The sequence below is a fragment of the Anomalospiza imberbis genome, chromosome Z (genome assembly GCF_031753505.1).
Source record: "Anomalospiza imberbis isolate Cuckoo-Finch-1a 21T00152 chromosome Z, ASM3175350v1, whole genome shotgun sequence".
Taxonomy (NCBI): Eukaryota; Metazoa; Chordata; class Aves; order Passeriformes; family Viduidae; genus Anomalospiza; species Anomalospiza imberbis.
Window position 1 is genome coordinate 71135986 of NC_089721.1, and position 6700 is coordinate 71142685.

At 38.3% G+C, this 6700-nt stretch overlaps 1 long non-coding RNA gene across 1 annotated transcript; it reads left to right on the plus strand.

Annotated features, from left to right (window-relative positions):
* Positions 1–645: 645 nt before the first annotated feature.
* LOC137465468 (uncharacterized) lies at positions 646–1287 on the plus strand. The gene is made up of 2 exons (XR_010994660.1): positions 646–718; positions 1048–1287. It is a non-coding gene; the product is annotated as an uncharacterized lncRNA (long non-coding RNA).
* The last annotated feature ends 5413 nt before the right edge of the window (positions 1288–6700 follow it).

Genomic DNA, 6700 nt, shown 5'->3' on the forward strand with positions numbered 1-6700 from the left:
ATTCTGTGATTCCCTGCTTATATTATTTAATTATTCAATTATTCTGTGATTCTATAATTGTGTGTTTTTTTGGGCCCGAGATGCATTGATTCCATGACTCTATGACTCCCTGATTCTGATTTATTAATGAATTATTCTGCTTATCTGAGTGTAGGTTTCCATGCTTCTATGATGCAATTTTCCCCTGGTTTCCTCATTCTTTAATTCCATTACTCTTTGATGCAATGGTTCTGTGCCTCCACTATCCTATGACTCTATGATTTCATGTTTCTATGATTGTCTGATTTTATGATGAATGATTCCACGATTCTTTGACACCATGATTCTATGATTCCATCATTCCATGACTCTGTGATGCATTGGCTCTATGATTCTGTGAATCCATCTCTGTATGTTGCAATGAATCCATGACTAAGACCCTGTAATTCCCTGGATCTATGATTGCTTGCATCCATGATTCCATGATTCTCTATGTCTATGATACAATGATTCCATGTTTTTAAGACTCTACAATTCCCTGATTCTATATTGGATTATTTTCTGATTTTGTGCTTGTATGATTCCATGACTGTTGTGATGCAATTGCAATGATCTCACTGTTCTTTAATTCCATTACTCAATAAATCCATTACTCAATCATTACACTGGGATGCAATGATTCTTTGATTCCCTGATGTAACGATGCAAATATTCCATGATTCTATGATTACATGAGTATGTGGCTCAGTGACTCCATGATTTTATGATTCTTTGACTAAATGATTCCACAATCCTTTGATACTATGATTGCTTGATTTTATGGTTTCATGTTTCTGTGACTCTTATTATTCCCTGAGTCTATGAATCCAGGATTCTCTGAATCCATCATTTCTTATCTGATTCTGTGCAGTTTCAGCACTTTGCCCAATAAATCCTTTTTCTTTTTTTTTTTTTTTAATCAAAGTCTGTGTTTTTCACCAGGCTTTTCATTCACAACATTAAAAAGTTGTTCTGAAAAGAGAAATGTCACTATAAAGAATGTATATCTATTTTTTTTTTCCAGGTGAGATCTGCTTCTGAGCTGCTGCTGACCCTGAGCAACTCTTAAAAATGAACAAAGCTGATGTAACTCCCTGTAACATGCAGGGGAAATTTAAGTTTTGCAAGGTTGAGAAATAGTGTTAGCTCACTTTGATGGCTACATCCTAAAAGGTGATATCCAGTTTTGAAAAATTTATATGCCACTTTGATGTTGTAATGCTGGGAAGATGGGGGTTACAGAGGGATAATGAAAATACATTTTCTGCAGTGTCTGGCAGTTCTTTCCAGGGGTTGGGTTGGGAGTCAGGGTGTGAGCAGAGTGGAGGTTTAACATGAATGTGAAAAATCCATGGTCAGAAAAAAGAGTCCAAAACATCTTATGGAAATATTGCCACTCTGTGAGAAGCCCAAAGTAAAGGAGTAAAGGTAGTGTGTGAACAGTGTCCTTGGAAAACTCAGTTCTGGAAATGAAAGAAGCAGGAACTAAGACCAAGGACTAAAAAAAGGAGATGTTTTTAACTTGTTCTCATTTTCAACACAAAAATGATCTCCTAAAGCACATGATCTGCCTGGGTACAGTCCTAAAGGGTCAGATATGGCTGTGCAGAATGAACTCCTCTGAATCAGAAAAGGACATGAGAGCTCATTAAAAATGCAACATCTTTTGAACTAAATAATGACAGATTCCGTGTTGAATTGTGTTCATTTACATTAAAGGATGTGAACCAAGTTACTGGAGTGTTGCAAACGTTAGTTTCAGGACTTTAAAAAAAAAGAAAAAAAGAAAAAAAATCCATCTCATCAATGTAGATGACCTTCACACCTTTATAAAAGTTGATCTGAAGGGATCATGATTAGTATGTAGAATGCACACATTTATTTTTAACAAAACAGTGGTACACACTCTTGCAACAGGATGAGGATAACATTAAAAATGTTCAAATGTGAGTGTTAAATATATGTAAGTGACTGGGCTGAAGATGTTTCTTGCCCATTATTTGAAAAATATCATAGTCACAGGTATTTTTAAAATATACATTTTAAATGTATTCTTTTCTTTGATAATTATCACATTTCAGATGGTTCATGGAAGATGTTATCACACTGATCATAAGGAACTCATACACAGGATCCCCCAGGGTGCTTTTATGGCTCACAGAAACCATATTTTCTTGTGGAAATGAATGATAACTAAGAAATCCACAGGTAATTGGTATGTTATAATTAATTCTAGAGTGTATTACTGTTTGAAAAGAAATTCAAAGTGTTTAAGGCTACATTTTACACCGTCTCATGCCATAATAACACAGTGCTCCAATCTGACGTCCTTGGTGTTAAGGCCTCTGTAAGTGGTGATCTGAACCTCACTTCAAACCTTAGCTCTGCTCTGCCAACTTCTCTCCTGATTGTTCCTCTGAAGTTTTTCTTTCATTATTTTCTATACTTTACTTTCTTTTTCAAGTATGGAATGTTATTTATCAGGTTGCTCTCATGCACATTTAAATTCTGTTTGAAAAGCTGCTTAGGACAAGAAAAAATTCAAATTAATTATAAGAAATTTTAAAAGTTTCATCAATCTCTCCTTTACTGGCCAAAAACCAGGAAGAAAGTAGAAAGTCCAACCATTCCATGATAAAACTGGTTTAGGAGCCAATTTCAGCTTCTTTAGTAGCAATGGAAGAGGAAACTCAGTCCCTGTTTACAGCATCCTGTTGAGTTCCACCAGCCATTCAGGCACTAATGACATTAGGTCAGTGACAACATTTTTGTGAGATGAGCTTTGACACACAGAGGAAAAATAGAACATCTTCATAACATATAGAGTCACAGCTAGTAAGAGCCAATTTTGCCCATTAATAACAGTGAACAAGTGAAGATAAATGAGGTGCAATGCATAGCTTTGAAGCATAAAAAATTGTTGTAATGCTCACGTTTAATTATAATTTATCTGCATTCATTTCTCTTCAGATACCTGACAAGACACTGTTTCATTTTCCTAACACTTGCTACAATAGTTAGCTTTTTATTTCCTGCAATAATTTCATCACTGCACTTCAAAAGCACATCTATTCCTTTCGGACCCAAGACAAATGTGTTTGTTGACTTTCAAGCTGTTAAAATTAGCCATAGCAGTGGATTAATATTCATTTGGAGCTGTGACTCCTTTCATCTATCTGAGTCTAGGCAGGCAGAGTCTAATGTATCGTCTGACTTTTATGTAAATAAATATGCCTCCCGCCTGCAGAGTTTGATGGCAGCTGCAGACCTTCCTGAACTTTGTGGAGTTCTCCTAATGCAGCAGCATCCTTCCCCTCCTGTCCTCTGATTGCATAAATAGCCCTCGTTACAATATTTATCAGGAGTTTCGTTCAGCACTGGCTGGGTTCAACTCTCCAGCACTTTCTCATCACATCTCAGAGAGGCCCCTAAAATACTTCAAAGGCTCTGGTTTGCTAAAAGGTTGTGGGTTTGCTTTTCCTCCTCACCTTTTCCTATCTCTGGTGCTGTCACATATGTCTTTCAAATGGCAAATCTTTTGCTGTTTTATCCTGTGTGTCACTAGTTCTGTAATTTCCCCGCCATTTACTTCACCCTCATAGCTCTGCCACTTTCATCCTTTGTACATAAGTAAGGAGGAATTGGTTGGAAAGGACTAGACTCTTCCCTGGACATGTGGCGATGGCATTAAAGTTACATTAATTTCAAACCTTTGAGATCCACTGGGAATGTGAAAGTTTTTCCTGTACATTTGCTACAAAAAAAAAACCTCAAAAGAAATGTGAAATTGCATTGGATCCTCCTTTTATTATTATCATTCTTTTCTCAGGACCTAGAACTTTAATTTAAATGCTGATGTGGCTTTGTTTAGTAATGATGTTTCTTAGAATTCATGTATCCAAAATGTGTATTTGAAAGTGACATCTCCTTGTGTATTAACTTGAACAGAAATATCCCTTCACATTGTTGCTCCTTATGTTTTTCTTTCACTAGAAATCTGAAACTGATAATGCTTTGTTGATATTTGCTTAGAAATATTGTTATTGTCTAATCTTCCAGTCTGATGCTGGTTTAAACAAAGAAAAATCTAGGAATGCTTTTAAACATTGGAGAACTTGTTTAGGGAAGTGCAGCTTTACATCAGCGGGTAATCTGGCCTTTAAAATTTTTCCCCTGCACCTCTATGATCACTCTTGGTTGCAAAATGCATTTGTGCAAATAACATCTGTCTTTATTCTGATATATTTAGGTTTCTGATTTCATGGATTTGCTATCCTGTACCACTCAGCTTTCCACACACTGAATTCAGTGATAAATCCCCAAATTTGGTACCTATCTTGGTTCAAACCCTGACCAGCCCCCAGCCCCAGGCAGCTGCTCACTCTCTGCCCCACCAGAGGGGTTGGGGAGAGAACTGGGAGGGCAACAGCTGGAGAATTCATGGATTGAGACCAGGAAAGTTTAAAAGGGAATGAAAAAGCCTGTGCACCTGTCCTGGGTTGTAAGTGTGTATTCTATTGCCATCTGCCAGAGGTGGGCCGTTCTGTTCATTGGGCAGTTTTCTTTATCTCTTCCACAACCCATCCTCCCTCCAGGAGATATCTTCTGTTCATGGGCCATTAATTATTAATTATCTTCTGTTCATGGCCAGTGAGTGTCCCTGCATGGCTGAGAAAATTCCATCATCCCATGGGGAGAGGCTCCGCCCAGGGGAGGAGCCAAGCATTCCTACCTGGATACAATCTGACCTGGGAACACCACAGCAGCCTTTGCCCACTGCATTCCCAGAGGAGCAGCTTTCTTCTCCACTGCATTCCCAGAGGAAGCCCAGGCCCATCCCCACCAGCTCTGGAGCTTCAGAGGAAAACTCCACCCTTGTCCAGGATCCCTGCTTCAGCAGAAGCACAGCTGGCACTGCAGGAGGGCTGAGCCACCATGGGATGGGACTGCTGCCACCACCCTGACCCACAGGCTGCCAGGGCTGTTCTGACTTTGGCACTGTTTTTTTTTTTTTTGTGTGTGTGTGTTTTTTTGCTTGTTTGTTTGTTTGTCTGTACAATTGCATTTATGTTTTTAATTTTCCTAGTAAAGAACAGTTATGCCTATTCCCATATCTTTGCCTGAGAACACCTTAATTTCAAAATTATAATAATTTGGAGGGAAGGGGTTTACATTTTCTATTTCAAGGAAGGCTCCAGCCTTCCTTAGCAGACATCTGTCTTTTCAAACCAAGACAGCACCAGCAATAAAACCCCAAGGAATCAATTCCCTGTTTCCCACGGACCAGCACCTGCAGCAGGGCTGGGTCACATCCTGCAAAGCAATGACTTGGAAAACAAGTGCCATCATTCCAAACATCCCCTTCCTCCTTCTACCCCCAGTTTCCATAATTATTCCACAATTTCACATGGTCTGAAACATCCCTTTGTGTCAATCTGGGCCACCTGTCCTGGCTGTGTCCTCTCCAATCCTCCCAGGCACCCCCAGCCTCCTCACCAGCGTGGCAGTGCTGGAAATGATAGAACTTTTTAATAATTTCAGTTAATGGTTTTAATTAACTCCTAAATTAATTGTTTTAATGAATCATAACCAATATATGTATACTAATTATGACTTGTGTGTTATTCTTAGCCAGCATTTATCAAAGTTGTCATAAGCTACTTTTGCAGGAGCACAGCTTGGGAAAATTACTGAAACTTAAAGTTTTGATAAACTAACTCTGATATGCTTCAATGAGCAAAGCCTGGGAGAGAGAGAGAGAAATGTATTGTTGAGGTTGGACATCTGGAATGCAGAATTTTTGAGCCACAAAGGCATTTTGCAGAAACTGGAGATAAAGAAGAGACCAAAAAAGACTCAGTATATGCATTAGAAAACCCAAACCAGAAGAAAAAGATGAACAAATACGAAAAATATGGACTCATTAGAATGAGAAATGCGAAATCAATAACTGATAGGGAAGAGAATGCTGATTAATGAGGGAGGATTATGTAATTTACAACCATCAAACATTATTTTAATTGGTTGAGAAAAATGTATAAATAAGTGACAAAGTTTTGTGTCTGCATCTGTGTGGAGGCCAGAATTTTGTCACTCATAAGGACAACACCCCAAAGTAATGCCAAAGTACCCCCAAAGTAATGTACAAACAAATTAATGCCTGACTTGCTGACACTAAAAAGGCAGTGTTAAAGGGATTTGTTTAACCCAATGATTTTGGAGGATTTGGTACCACCAGAAAGAGGAGTAAAAAAGGCTTTGGCTCTGTGCAATCCCTGCTCAGCAACAGCAAAAACATTTCTAAATTTCCAGCTCTCTGTTCATCACAAATCCAAACCAGAACCCCATAACAGCCACTAGGAAGAAAGTTAACTCCACACCAGGCAAAACCAGCACAGTTCTTACCCAGTGTTTAATTTTGGTCAGGTCTGCAGACTTCACTACCAGATTTGCGGTAAGCTATTAAAAGTAGGTTTTGTACTAACCATCTGAGAAAAACCTGCCAGAACTGAAAAGGGGCAGTATGTGAACTGATTATTGTTTCAAAGCATCCTGGTAAGTAGTAAAATTATTCTTACTATGGTGGTAATAGTAGTAGTAGTAGTAGTAGTAGTAGTAGTAGTAATAATAATTCCCTATAGGTCAATAAGCTCTTCACAAAAATCTACATTTCTCAAACTTT